Source organism: Canis aureus, chromosome 31 (genome assembly GCF_053574225.1).
Source record: "Canis aureus isolate CA01 chromosome 31, VMU_Caureus_v.1.0, whole genome shotgun sequence".
Lineage (NCBI taxonomy): Eukaryota > Metazoa > Chordata > Mammalia > Carnivora > Canidae > Canis > Canis aureus.
This window is the reverse complement of record NC_135641.1, coordinates 38,044,509-38,059,170: the sequence shown is the minus strand read 5'-3', so window position 1 is coordinate 38,059,170 and position 14,662 is coordinate 38,044,509. Positions and strand designations below refer to the sequence as shown.

Genomic DNA, 14,662 nt, shown 5'->3' with positions numbered 1-14,662 from the left:
CCAGCTCACACTCACTACAGTTCTAGCTAGCCAGCCAAAGCTTCCAGGCACATGAGATGTTCCTATACAAGTCCATTCCTTCAAGTCTAGAAGTAGCTGTTTGACCTAATTCACAGAAACAAACACAGAAAGTCAAATAAAATGAGGAGACAAGGGTATATTCTCCAAACAAAAAAAACAACACAAAATTTCAGAAAAAGAACTAAATGAAATGGAAATAAGCAACTAACCTGATAAAGAATTCAAAGTAATGATCATAAAGATGCTCACTGGACATGGGAAAACAATGAATGAATTCAGTGAGAACTTTAACAAGGAAATAGAAAAAGAAAGAAAGAAGAAAGAATGAAAGAAGAAAGAAAGAAAGAAAGAAAGAAAGAAAGAAAGAAAGAAAGAAAGAAAAAAAGAAAGAAAGAAAGAAAGAAAGAAAAGAGACCCACTAAAAGTTGAATAATTCAGTAACTGAAATGAAAACTACACTAATTCAGCAATTCAACAACAGATTAAAATGCAGAAGAACAGATCAGTGATGGGGAAGACAGTGTAATGAGAAGCACCTAAACTGAACTGCAAAGAGGAAAACAAAATTAAATGAAGATGGGTTAAGGGATCTCTAGGACAGTATCAAGGATACTAACATTTAGATCATAGAGGTCTCAGAAGAAGAACGGAGAGAGAAAGGGTCAGAAAACTAATAGGAAGAAATAATAGCTAAAAACTTCCCTAATCTGTGGAAGAAAACAGACATCCAGATACAGGTCCAGGAGTCACAGAGTTCCAAATTAGATGAACCCAAGAAGGTCCGCACCAAGACACACAATAATTCAAATATCAAAGATCAAAGATAAAGAGAGAATCTTAAGAGCAGCAAGAGAGAAATAATTATTTATAAAGGAAACCCCAACAAGCTAACAGCTGATTTTTCAGCAGAAACTTTCCAGGCCACAAGAAAGTAGCATAATATATTCAAAGGGCTGAAAGGAAAAAAAAAAAAAAAAAGACTACATTAAGAATACTCCCCTGGTAACATTCATGGGGGGCCCAAGTTCTTCTGATTGAGGCTCAAATGAAAAAGAAAAAAGATACTCTATCTAGGAAGGTTGTCATTTAAGATTGTGGAGAAGAACACTGGATAATCCAGTAATTCCACTAAATACCCAAAGAAAATGAAAACACTAATTTAAAAAGATATATGCACCCCTATGTTTATTGCAGCATTATTTACAATAGCCAACATATGGAAATATGAGTGTCCATTGCTAGATAAATGAATAGACACACACACACACACACACACAGAGGACTCTTACTGAACTCTAAAAAAGAATGAGATTTTATCATTTGTGACAACATGGATGGACCTAGGGTACCGGTATTATGGTAGGTAAAATAAATCAGACAGAGAAAGACAAATACTACATCATTTCACTTATATGTGGAATTAGTTATATTACTAAACAAGTGAACAAACAAATAACCAAAAAAACAGAAACAGAATTACAAATGTACAGAACAGACTGCAAACTGGTGGTTGCCACATGGGAGGGAGCAGGAGGATGGGTGAAATAAGTGAAGGGGTTTAAGAGGTACAAACTTCCAGTTATAAAATAAACAAATCATTGGGGTGAAAAGTAGTACTGCATAGGGAAGAGAGTCAATAGTATTGCAATGACATGGGGTGGTGACAGCAACTATACTTAACTGTGGCGAACGTAGTAAACTGTTGAGAATTGCTGAATTATTAGGTTGTACACCCAAAACTAATATAACATTATTGACATTGTATATCGATTATGCTTCAATTAAAACAAAGAATAGTAAAATTTTGTTTCTTATCTTGATATAAGGCAAAATTTAAGGGCCCTGATTTAAACTTTAGGAAGAAGGTCCGTTGCTGCCCACCATTCTTAGACACTTCCACACACAATTTTCCCTGATCAGCTGCTTCTTTTTCATTGTTTTTGCAAGTGACTGGAGCTACTGAAAATAGGAGGTTTGTAGTTGGTTAATTTTTGTCCTGGCCTACTACTAACACAAGGCCCCTGGAAGAGACGTCTCGCTTGTCAGCCATGGATTTCTGGGATCTCTTTTCTCAAGTCTTTTTCTTTTGTCACTACCTATTGAAGATTGCTTCAATAAATCTGTAGGTACCTAATGAAATTTGGAAAGTGAGCCAACTCATCTTGGAGAATTGGTATCATTTACAGTCTCTTCTGGTTTGCCTCACTACCAAATATGGTTTGACTGGAAGTATTAGCAGAAAGCTGAGGTGTTGAAATGATCTCTGAATTATTAGAGGAGAAATGATGGGCTTCATTTAAAAGATTAACTTAAAAAGAGATAGAGTGGATTTCCCCTTTCATAGTAAAGTTTCAGATTTGATTTATATGTGTGGTTCTCTCTCTAGTCTAAAAGACACAGATACTTAAGAATACCCTTAGACTTTCTACAAAAGAGGATTGTGGGTGTGGCAGTGTCAGCTTTGCTATTAAAATCTTAGATGTTTTCCAATGTCAAACAAAAGAGAAGACTGACAACAGTACACTGATTAGGAATTTTTAAAGAAACTAAAGAAATGGAAGAAGAGTTGTTCAGTCCCAGGACTGACTGATTAGTGTCTATCCCTGTTCCTTGCAGCCTATTTTAATTCAATGGTGGGTTATCTCTTTGTCTGGTTAATTCCCATAGCACTTACTTGCCCCTGCCTTGTATTTACTCCCGCTATCTTAGACTGTAGCTGTTTGTTCATCCATCTTAAATCTTTTATTGAACTGGAAGCTCCTTGGAGAGAGACAGATAACCTTACACATATTTTTATCTTCAGCAACATATGACATCAGAAAAAATTAAAAATGAGGAAAGAAGGAAAATCTCTTGAGTATTATGCATTAGGAAAATGCAAGGCGTTAGTATATAAAAAGGTACAATAACAAATTTATGTTCCCTGCCTTACTCTTGCTTTAATTGAGATCTAATCCAAAATAAGCAGTTGTGAATAAAATATCAGCTTTAATTTTCTAATAGTTGAAACTGGAGAAGATTTAGGGGTGTAGCAACAGTGGGCGTCCTAAAAACATATGCAAAATTAGGAAAATGCTCTCACTTGGTTATAGGTATAGCTGAAAAACCTCACTCTTTCCCATGTGGGGATCTGCCCTTGTTAAAACATTATCATGAGAGAGGACACCAAAATGAGCACTTTCTGCAGGCATTTGCAGATCTCTAAGAGGAGATAGGAAGGTGAGCTAAACTCCAGGGTTTCTTTCCCCATATTCTGGAAAGAAGGTGGTGAGGAGGAGGCAGGGAGATATCAGGATTGTTAGACTAACAAACACTTCTCTCCTACGGTCATGAAGTAAGGGGAAAGGAGGCTTTTCCACCATCAAATTGTTTTCATATAACATCTCATTTAATCTCTCAACCTATATCAGGTTAGGGCTGGTAATTCTGGTTCTATAAATGAAGAAGGGAAAGTCCATAAATATTAAGTAGCTTGCTGTAAGTTTCACAGTAAATGTCAGTCAATATTCAAACCCAAAGTGTGTGCTCTTTGTCCAACATGGTCCACTGTGGATGGGTCACATACATGTTTGGTGAATGGATGGATGGTTGGATGGATGAAAAGGAAGAAACTTGGCATACATTTACACATCAATGATGATAAATATCAAGAATTTTGATTCAAGCTTTCAAACATAATGAAGTCCATACTGTAGATATGTCTTGATAAATGAAAAAAAAGGATACCTTTTCTTTTTTTAGTTTAGGAGAAAAGATTCTATGGGAATTTCATCAAACTGTTCTCCATTTATATCCTCCCAATAGACTGTCAACTCCTGAAAATCAGGGAAATCCTACTACCATTACATCTTCCCTGACACCAGCAGAAGTTCAGGAGGCCCTTTATAAATGACTATTAAGAGAAGCAATGCACAGAAGTAGATAAATCCTTAGTAATTTCTTCAAGTGAATTTTATGAACTCAAAACCAAATACATATGCATTTATGTATGTGGGTGGATAGATGGATGGATGAATAGATGGATGACATATGGATAGCTAGCTACATAATAATATTTTTTTTCTTAAAGTGCCAACAGCCTCTGGTATTGGGTGTACATTTTTATCAAGTCGAAAAGGGGCACAGTAGTATGCTATAAGTGTGGGAAGAATTATTGTAAGGGAGGATTCTGATTAGCTAAGTCTTTCTGAACTAAGAAGACAATAAAATCAGAAGGCTTAAATTTAAACTTAAACAGAAGGAATATAGATGACCTGTAAGGAAGGCTTTCCTGATAGCAAGGGTTTTAAACAGACAGTGGAAAAGATTTGCAGAACCTCCTCCTTTGGAGATCTCTGGTATCAGGATAAACTGCCAGCTGGCTTAGATACAGGGCTGCTTGGAGGCAAAGAGCTGGCATGCATGAACTCTCAAAGCATATAATAAAATTACTTGAACTTTCCTTATCACAAAAGAATTTTATATCTAGGATTCATAATGATACCGAAACCCTATGACAGAAGAAGCCGTAATTTGTAGTACTCCGTCCGGTCTTCTTGAATTATGCAGCATAGTGCTGAGCACATAGACATTGCCCAGTGAATGTTTACCGACCAGATTGATCAGCAGAATGGTAGGTGGGAAAAGAACTGGATTATTTTTACCGCTTACCTCTATAAATAGTCCGAAACTTGGAGGAAATCTGTCAGTTTCTCCAGGGCTTCATTTACCCCCTCTGTAGATCATGGCCTCTGTGAGTTGAAGGTCTCTGGGACACTTGGAGCACAGTTGACTTCATGGTTGTGATTAACCTGATCTGTATCTACTTCATGTTGCCTATCAATATCATAGCAGGGAAAAAAGAAAGCTTGGCTTCTAGTGTCACTTTGTCCACCAATTAGCATTTTCAACTGGCTCAAATCATTTAATTTCCCTGGGATTCCACCTATATAATTTTTAGTCAAAAATTCTATAATTCCGTGACAATGACCTACCAAGTTACATTCTCTGTTTATTCATATTATCGTTTCTAATGTTTTTCAGGAAAAAAAAAGGCTAAAAATATTATCCAGATTACTTTTAAATATTTTTAACAATTTGCTTAAACAATATACTTTTATGTCCATTTATTTCTCCCAAATGTAGGATTTATCTCAAATGTCCAACCAATGTTTATTATCAGTTCACTTATTAAAAGTGCAGTAATGTTAGTTACTATTTCACTTAGAAAGAAAAAAAAACAAACAAACTTTGACTCCATGGGACTACTATGCTCAGAGAGTCACATTAGTGATAATGCTGCACCAATAATTTAGAAAAGCCACATAGAGAAACTTCAGCAAGTTCAAACTAAGCTAAAAAGACTTTGATTTGCCCTCTAGAAGTAAAAATGTGATTTACTTTTTCAAATGAAACAGACTTGTTATCAGCAAATATTTACACAAAGACCTGGTGATAACCAAATGGTTTAACTAGCCTGACTTTAAGTGACAAACCCAGCATGATTAGAATCTGTAGATAAGGAAATGAATAAAGGTATACTGATTTTATGCTGTATGCATTTGTATTTGAATGGATGGGTATTCATCTGCTCATTCATTCATTCAATAAACATTTATGGAATTCTGCTAGGTACTAGACACCTGTTACCTGGGGATAAGAAAGTGGGAAGACATGATAAGACATGGCCCTGTCCCAGAAGATATTCCCAAACTAAGAGACAGGACAGATGTGTAAATAAGTGCAGTGCTCTGTGAGAAGTACTATACTAGAAGTATATACAACATGAAAGGAAAGACAGTGTAACTGAAGGCCCAGAAATAAGAAATAATAGATTTAGACTCCCCAGCAAGAACCTCAGGTGTTGGAATCAGACACACAATGTAGCTATGTGTGAAACAGTAAAGGAAAAGGATACAGTTGTAAACATAAGTGTACAAGAGAAAGAAACTTACAGATTTGAGAAAAATAAGGCTTTTAAAACTGTAAGGTTAAATTATTGACATCTGAAACTCAGTCAACTAGCTGAGCATGTGCAGTAAAGAGAGAAAAGAAAATAGAACAGAGAAGAGCAGCCTGGGATATAGAATAGCAGGTCTAACAAATATCTAATCAAAGTAACAGAAGAAGGGAATCTTTACCAGTATCTTGGCCTCTGCCCACTAGATGCCAACAGTACCCCTAGGCTCAGTTGTGAAATTTATGTCTTCAGACATTGCCAAATGTCTCTGAGGGACAAAATCACTCCAGTTGAGAACCAATACCATAAAAAACAGATGAAAAACACAAATTACTGGCCTATTTCACTCATGGCTATGAAAGTAAAAATCCTAAACAAAATAACTGCAAATTGGATGTAGTAAATAAAATATTAAATCCAGTTGAATTTTTTCCTGAAATGCAGAGATGGTTACATATGAAAATCTATAAATATTATAATCCACATTGACAGATTAAAGGCAATCTTTATGCCCTTTCAAAAAAATATATACATATATGCATCCTGTACATATATACCTGAGTACACTATATACCACAGTGTCCACTAGTAGGTGGTTCTTTCCCCTCTTTATTTTTCTTTTTAATTTACACCTTATAAAACCTATCTGCAGTGTGAATTAGAAACAGTGCTTTAAGTTCAGCACTATGTCTGAGAAAGGGGATACCACGTAACTGAGCTAATCAGAAACCTTCTTTACAAGTTTATAGCTTTTCAGAGAAAAGGTTAAAAAGTAAGATTAGCTAACAAGGCCATTTACAAATATTTCATTTCCATTGAAAAGTAGACTCTAGGTTTATTTAATAGTACAACAAATGTCTACTAAAATGTTGATCTGTATTTTAAAAGGCAATTCAAATGAGTTATAATCCATTTATATTAATGTAAAAAGAAGTCTTTTCAAATGGCTATTTAATTCCATATCTGTAACATTCAATACAACGGTTTTTGAAACCAACCGACCTTTACTGTTAGTATCCAGTGAATAAATATGAATGACTCATTAGTGCACTCACATGAATTGAAATGCTCATTTGCAGTGGCTTTAGAATGCACCCAATTTCAAAATAACCTCTATTATTTTTTATTTAATTATGTATATAAGCAAATCTGTATGTTCAACAATCAAGCAAGCCGGTTCTCTAGCATCACCATGTCTACCAGTCATTTTAGGAAATGAGCAGGCAAAGAGTGTCAGAAGTATGAGAAGTAGGAGACTGTGAGGCGGTTCTGTGGTGCATGCTCCACTTTGTAGCAACCCCCCCCAATCCCCCCCACCAATGCTTCATCTCTGTAAATAGGAAGTCAGTGTTAGTTCAAGGTCACACTCTTGATTCTCACAAATTCTGACCTTGCTCTTACTCTGTGCAACAGGACATCGGTTATGTGAAACCACAGAAATCACTTCTCTAAACGTTCTGATGATTATATGAAGAGTTATTAACTTCAATTAAATGTGAGATAATTGCATGTAAATGAATTAGTGGGTACAAAGTTTATCATGACTTGTTAGCCTAATAGTTATTATAAACATAATAGCGATTATTATACCTACCAATGGCTAATTGCTGTGCAGGGCACTTCAGATATATCTATAATAAGGATGATGGTGATAACAATAGTCAGCCAAAAGAAACAAGAGATCGCTGCCTGCCAGGGAAGGGAAGGTCATGACAAAGAATATTCTCATCATGTAGACCATGCTGTCTTCAGCGGTCATTGTCCCACTTTTCATTTGGACACCATGGGGTCCTTGAGTCCTCCTGTTCTCTGATATTGAATCAATAGCAAGAACACCACTGACAGATAATCTCATCAGCGTATAAAGATTATCTCCCTTGAATGAAAGGAGCCTGTGTAAATGTAGGGCTTGCCTGTATTAATTTATACTCTTCCTGGCAGAGGGTGAAGCCTGTCTCAGGAAGGCCCAGATGCAGTTGGCTTTGAGTATCTGCAGGCTTACTTGGGGCCCTTCCTGTTGCTGACTGCCACAACTTGCCAGAAGGGACTGCTTCCTGAGGGTCTGATAAATCCGCTAACCTACTCACATCTACAACTTGTCTTACCTTGGCAGTCCCAATCAAACCCACAGCCCCAGCCCCAGTTGTCCTCAGCTGGATGTCTTTTGTTTATTTTGTTTTCTCCTACCCACTTATTCACGTATGTCCCATCAGGAACAGACATTGTCAGACGTAAAAAAAAAAAAAAAAAAAAAAAAAAAAAAAAAAAAAAATGAGCATGATTGTAAGGTCAATGGGCAAACATAGAATAAATACATTTCTAAGTGATCTAAAAAAAATGCTCCAGCATTTTAGTAATATGAATAGATGGGGGGGGAAATCAGAAGGAACAGTAATAAGACATTGTACAGGGTTCCTTTTAATTTGGATATCTCCTTCTTAGAGAAAAGGAAGCAGTCTCTGGCCCCCATGACATTCCCAGTATGGGCAATAACTGAGTTCCTAGATGAGACTAAAATTCTGAATACCCACTATATGCCACCCACTATGCTAAATGCTTTAGGCACATTATCTTATTGAATTCTATGGCAACTTTTGTGATTTTAGAAAGTACCATTATCCCAAATATTATAGATGAGGATCGAGTCTTAGCAAGGCTAAATAACATCTGCAGGGTTACCTAAATTATTAAGTGAGAGAGCTGAGATTCAAATTCAGGTCTCTGAACCCAGTGCATTTAACCGCATGTGCTAATGCCTTAGAACACCATTCTGTAAGGTTTTGGTTTCTGTTTCAATCTTTGCTTCTAATCAGTAAACTCCTTCAGGGCAGAATTTATTTCTCATTAATTTTTATATCCACAGAACGTGGAATAATGCCTGCTACAGAGCAGGAACTCAACGATTGTCAAATGAACCAAATGATGAATTCATAAATAAAGGAAGGCAGGAATTAATTTTAAAAGGAGACAGTAAATTGGAGTTTGTGAAAAAAAAAAAAAGCTAATTCTGCACCAAGAATACTGATCCTGTGCTTAGTTTCGTGCCCCTCCATCTCCACTGTAGCAACATATGAGTATTTTATGATAAGCACCATTTTTACTTTAGAATTAAATGAAATGCTTTCGAAAATGTGTACTTTACCCAGGGATTTAAATGAACGATTGAAATTCCATAATCAGAACATGACACAACCAAACCAGCGTATAATCATATGTTTCCTATAATAAGCTACTTGAAGTGTTCTTAGGGTTACAATTTTGTAATCTAGACATGAGAGGAAGATCTGTGCTCTTGACAACATTCAACACAGGCAGTTCAACTGGCTATGGATAAAAGACAAACCCCCTCTTTTGCATTACATAGATGCTCTCTCTTTCCTTATCTGTAAGCAGACAGTCCTAAACGTTACCTTCACATCCTCTGCCATCTTCCTCCAGCTTCTGGCCAGCTTGACACTTGCAGTAATAACTGCCAATTGCATTACAGCATTGGTTCTGACAGCCACCGTTGTCAGTGGTACATTCATTTATATCTGCAATTGAACATTTAAATAGAATTAGCCTCCTATAACTCGACACATAAAAAGACTTCAGTGGCTCTCCTAAAAATGCACCATCGCAGAATGGCATTATTCTTTGACCTCAGATTAAATGAGATAACACTATAATATCTTATTTTAATTAGAGCTGGTGCATTCCAATTTCGATGCAAAGGAAAAGGTAGGTCACAGCCTTTGGTAATTGAGATATTTTTGAGCAGTGTCCTAAGGAGATGTTTAGTCTTCTGGAATTGAAGACTTATAGTACAGGTCCAGAAATTCCATATCCCAACACCTCTGTAGGTTTGATAGTGGTGTGCTCTGCTCAAAAGAGGCACCTCTGCTGCATGTTCACTAGCTGACATCATAAATCTTTGCCTCGTGAGAGGCAGGGATGACTGTGGCTGGAGGAGATGGAGGGTAGAAAGGGCAGAGAAGGAGTGAGGAGGAGCAGGTAAGAATGGGGGAGAGACAGTGAGAGAGAAGGAGAATGTGTTAGAAAGAGCAGAAGAAGCTGGCAAAGTGGAAGCACAGGAACAAGAGGGGCTAAATCATCCTGATTGTGGAACCCTGAGAGCAGAGAACTGATCCCAAAGCTAAAGAACTGACAGGCTTTGGTCCCCCTGGGATCGAGTCCTGCATGGAGCTCCCTGCATGGAGACCTCTTCTCCCTCTGCCTGTGTCTCTGCCTCTGTGTGTGTGTCTCATGAATAAATAAATAAAATCTTAAAAAAAAAAAAAAAAAGAACTGACAGATGGAGTGAGCTGTGGCACATCCTGACTGGATGTAACTGCTTCAGTCTGAGGCATGGCTGTACAGGTGTTGAGACTGCTTCTGCTTCCTTTTAGTTGACTTTTCATTGAAATGTGCCATATACACAGAAAAGCACAGGAATCCTAAGTATGCAGTTTGGCGAGTTTTTCAGATAGGGAACCTACCAGGGCCACCACAATAAAGAGAACGTTGTAGCACCCAAGAACCACCCGGCCTGGCTGAAGGTTGACAGCTGGCCTGATGTTTAATCGCTACAGGTTGCAGGTCTTGTCTTTCTGGAACTATATAAGCAGAATCACACTGTATTTGGGAGCGGGCGTCTGGCTTCTCTGGTTCAGCACTCTGCTTAGGAGATACACCCGTGTTCCTGCATGTGCTTCCAGTTGGTTCACTCGTTCCTGCATATTGTTCAATTCCATAAGTACACCACAGTTTTAATTGACCTGTTTCATAGCTGATAAGAGATTGGATATTTTCTTATTTGAGGGTTATTATAAAGAAGGTCGTTATAAACTTTCCCACGCGTGGCTTCAGCAAACTCACACATGCGTTTCTGTTGGGTAAGGTTTCTAGGCCTGGAATTGCTAGGTCAAGAGGTATGACATGCTTTGCTTTAGAAGTTATAGCCAAATAGTCTTCTAAAGAAGTTCTTCTAATTTACACTCCCACCAATGGTATATTAGACACCAGATGCTACTCATGCATCCCTGCCAACATTTGGGATAGTCTCTTTTATTTTGTTTTATTTTTACTCTTCTGGACAGTGCATAATATTATTATATTGTAATTTTTAGGTTGCATTTTCCTGATGATTAATTAGGTTAAGCACGCTTTCCTGTTATTTGCCATTTAGATAACATCTTATTGAAGTGCCTGTTCAAATATTTGGTCCATATGTCCAGTTCTTAAAATATTGGTTCTCTTCCTGGTGACCACAATAGAATGTTATAGAGCAGGGCTGGTGAAGATCGTCTTTGTCTTGCTTCTGAATGTACATAGTTTTTTAACATTTCACTGTCAAGTATGATGTTGGAGGTTTTTTTTTTTTTAATATAGATTAGTTTTATCAGATTAAGAAATGTTCTTTCTGCCCCTAGTCTCCTTAGGACTTGTATCATAAATAAGTATTAAGTTTTATTTACTAATTTTTCTGACTCTATAAAGATAACTATATGATTTTTCTTGTTATTTCTGCTAATGTGATGAATAAAGCTGATTGATTTTTGTATCCCTGAAGTAGAGGTGGTCAAGATACAGTGCCTTTCATAGCTTTCCGTGGATTCAGTTAACAAGTGGGAAGAGTTTTTCTTCTTTTTCTCTTCTCTGAAATTATCTGTATAAGAGTGTTGTCATTTCTTACTTAAATGTTTGGAAGAGTTCATTTGTGATGCCATCTGGGCCTTAGATTATGGTTGTGTACGTGTGTGTGTTTGTGTGTGAATGTGCACAAAGTTTTTAATTACAGATTCAATTTCTTTAGTAAATATAAGAATATTCAGATTTTTATTTAAACATGTAAATTACGTGTTTCAAGGAATTTGTCCGTATCATATAAGTGTTCAAATACATTGCTGTTAAGTTGTTCACAATATTTTCACACTATTTTTTTAATGTTTGTCCAATTTGAAGTGAGGTCCCCTTTCCTATTCCTGAAATAAATGTGTGTCTTCTCCTTAATTTTTGATCAGCTTTGATATCTATTATCTATCTATCTTCACCTTTTCCAAGAACAAAGGGTTGGCTTCATTGATTTTTCAGTATTCCGTATTTTTCCATTTAATTACTTTAGCACTGTGATCTCTATCGTTGTCTTCCTCCTACTTCCTTTAGATTTCTTTCACTGCTCTGCTTCTAAGTGGTGGAGATAGAAATTGACTCATCGATTTTTAGACTTTCTTCTTTTAAGATATTTCTGGTTATCTATGAATGTGTAACCAACCACTCCCAAAGTCATTTAAAAAGGCAATTGACTGTGGCTCAGTTAATTAAGTGTCTGATTCCTGGTCTCAGCTCAGGTCTCAATCTCAGAGTCATGAGTTTGGGCTCTGCATTGGGCATGGAGCTTACTTTAAAAAAAAAAAAAAAAACAAAAGGAGGGGGGCAATTTATTGTTATCTTTCACATTTCTGAGGATTGAAGAACTCAGTTTGATGGTCCTCATTTGGGATTCCAACTATGGTAGCAGTCAAGTGGCGGCCAGGGTTAAGCTTGCATAAGGCTTTTTAACTCACATGTTGGCACTGGGGCTGAGATTGTTCGAATATTTGGGTGGTTGTCTGGGCATCGATCTCTGTCTCCACGTGCCTAACTTCTACTTTCTCACTGTGTGGTCATCTCAGGGTGGAGACACTTTACAAGGTGCTTATCATTCCCCAGAGAGACACTCTAAGAGATCCAAACAGAAGCTACAAAGCTCCTTATGACACAGCCTTTGAAGTACACAGTACCAAATCTTAGATGTCTTTTGGTTAAAACAGTCACAGGCCAGTTGAGATTCTATTATGCAGAGAAAGAAATTCCTTCCCACAATGTGGGAATTTCAGTGTCCAGGAAAGAAAGAAATTGACAGTAGCCTTCTTGGAGAAAGCATCTCACACTATTAGAAATTTTCCTAAAAATAAAGTATTAGCTTCATTCCACAGGTTTTCTTGTGTTCTAATGTGTTATCAAAATATTTCCTAATCCACATTACCCTTCTTTGGGTTATTTTTGAGGTGTATTTTGAAAGTTTTTCAAACATTTGAGGCATTTCCAATCATCTTGTTATTGTGAAATGCTATATTAATTCCACTGTGGACACAGTATAACTTACATGACTTCAGTTCTTCAAAATTTGTTAAGGCTTGCTTTATATTCCAGCACATGGTCAATTTTGGTTAAAAAAAAAAAAAAAAAACTATGTTTACTGGAAAATAGGATGTATTCTGAATTCTCAGGTGCTATGTTTTCTGTGTATATATATATATATATACTATATATATATAACACGTATATATGTATTTTATATGCATATATTTAAAATATGTATAAATATGTATATTTAATTAGTGTTTGTTAATCATGTTTTTCATATCATTGTATCCTGAAGGTTTTTTTTTTTATATACTTGATGTATCAGTTACTGAAAGTGGCATAGTACAATCTCCCTATCTGATTTTACATTTGTCCTTTTATGACTACACATTGTGTTTTATATATTTTGAAGCTCTATTGTAAGTGACATACAAATTTAGAATTGCCATATCTTCCTAGAAATTAACCTTCGTTATTGTAAAATGTTCCTCTTTAATTTTTTTTAAAGACTTTATTTATTTATTCACGAGAGACACAGAGAGAGTCAGAGACACAGGCAGAGGGAGAAGCAGGCTCCTCACAGGGAGCCCAATGTGGTACTCGATCCCAGGACCCCGGGATCATGCCCTGAGCCGAAGGCAGACGCTCAACCACTGAGCCACCCAAGTGTCCCTGTTCCTCTTTAGATCCGCTATACTTCTTTCATTAAAGTTGAGGTTTAATGATATTAGTATAGCTTTATCAATTTTCTTTTGGTTTGTATTTGTATGTATTTGTATTTTATGTTCTAAACCTTACTTTTAACCTTTTTTATATTCATATATTCAAGAAACTCTATCCATATATTTATATCTATCTATATGTGTTATTTTAAATATTCCAATATCTTTAAGCTGTTATATTATATTTTGACTTTTAATGTAATTACTGATAAATTTGGATTAAAGTTCTCATTTTACTATTTTTTCTAAATTTCTTTATATTTTATGTTACTTTTGGTCTCTACTATTTGTCCTTTCAAATTTATTATTTTACTGTTCTATTTGCACTCTCTATTAGATTGTCAGTTCTATATCCCTTATTATTCTTTGAGTGCTCTAGATATTAAAACATCTATTATTAAATTCTAATATAAATTAGTACTTTAACCGCTTCCCCGGCAATGCTAGAAACTTACATTTTAACTCCACTTATGCTTTTCCTTCTTTTATGTTGTTATTGTGCTTTTTAATTTCAGATCCTTAGACCCCATAAGACTTATTATTATTTTATATAGTCAATAATAACTTACACATCCATATACTTACCTTTTCTGCTATTTATTACTGCTTCCTGCACTTCTGTGCTTCTCTCTGGAATAATGTTCCCTCTGCCTGAAAATCGCTTTTAGCATTTCTTTTCATATGGATCTTCTGGCTACAATGTTTGTTTGTTTGTTTTTTTGTTTGTTTGTTTGTTTTTACAGATCTTGTTTGCCAAGAAATGATAGTCTGTCACCTTAATTTTTAAATAAACTTTAAAAAATTTAGAACAGTTTTATATTTTGCAGAAAAAAACTGCAAAGATAATACAGAGCTTCAGTATTCCCCATATATT

At 36.0% G+C, this 14,662-nt stretch overlaps 1 pseudogene across 1 annotated transcript in view; it reads right to left on the bottom strand.

The window, feature by feature from the left end:
• The window catches only part of LOC144302297 (uncharacterized), a 128,686-nt pseudogene extending 116,129 nt beyond the window's left edge, over positions 1-12,557 (bottom strand). Inside the window, exons 1-3 of the transcript XR_013369148.1 lie at positions 12,505-12,557; positions 10,438-10,727; positions 9,370-9,492 (exon numbers count right to left, since the gene is read on the bottom strand). The product of XR_013369148.1 is annotated as an uncharacterized LOC144302297 (transcript). The remainder of the gene's footprint in view (positions 1-9,369; positions 9,493-10,437; positions 10,728-12,504) is intronic.
• Between the last annotated feature and the right edge of the window lie 2,105 nt (positions 12,558-14,662).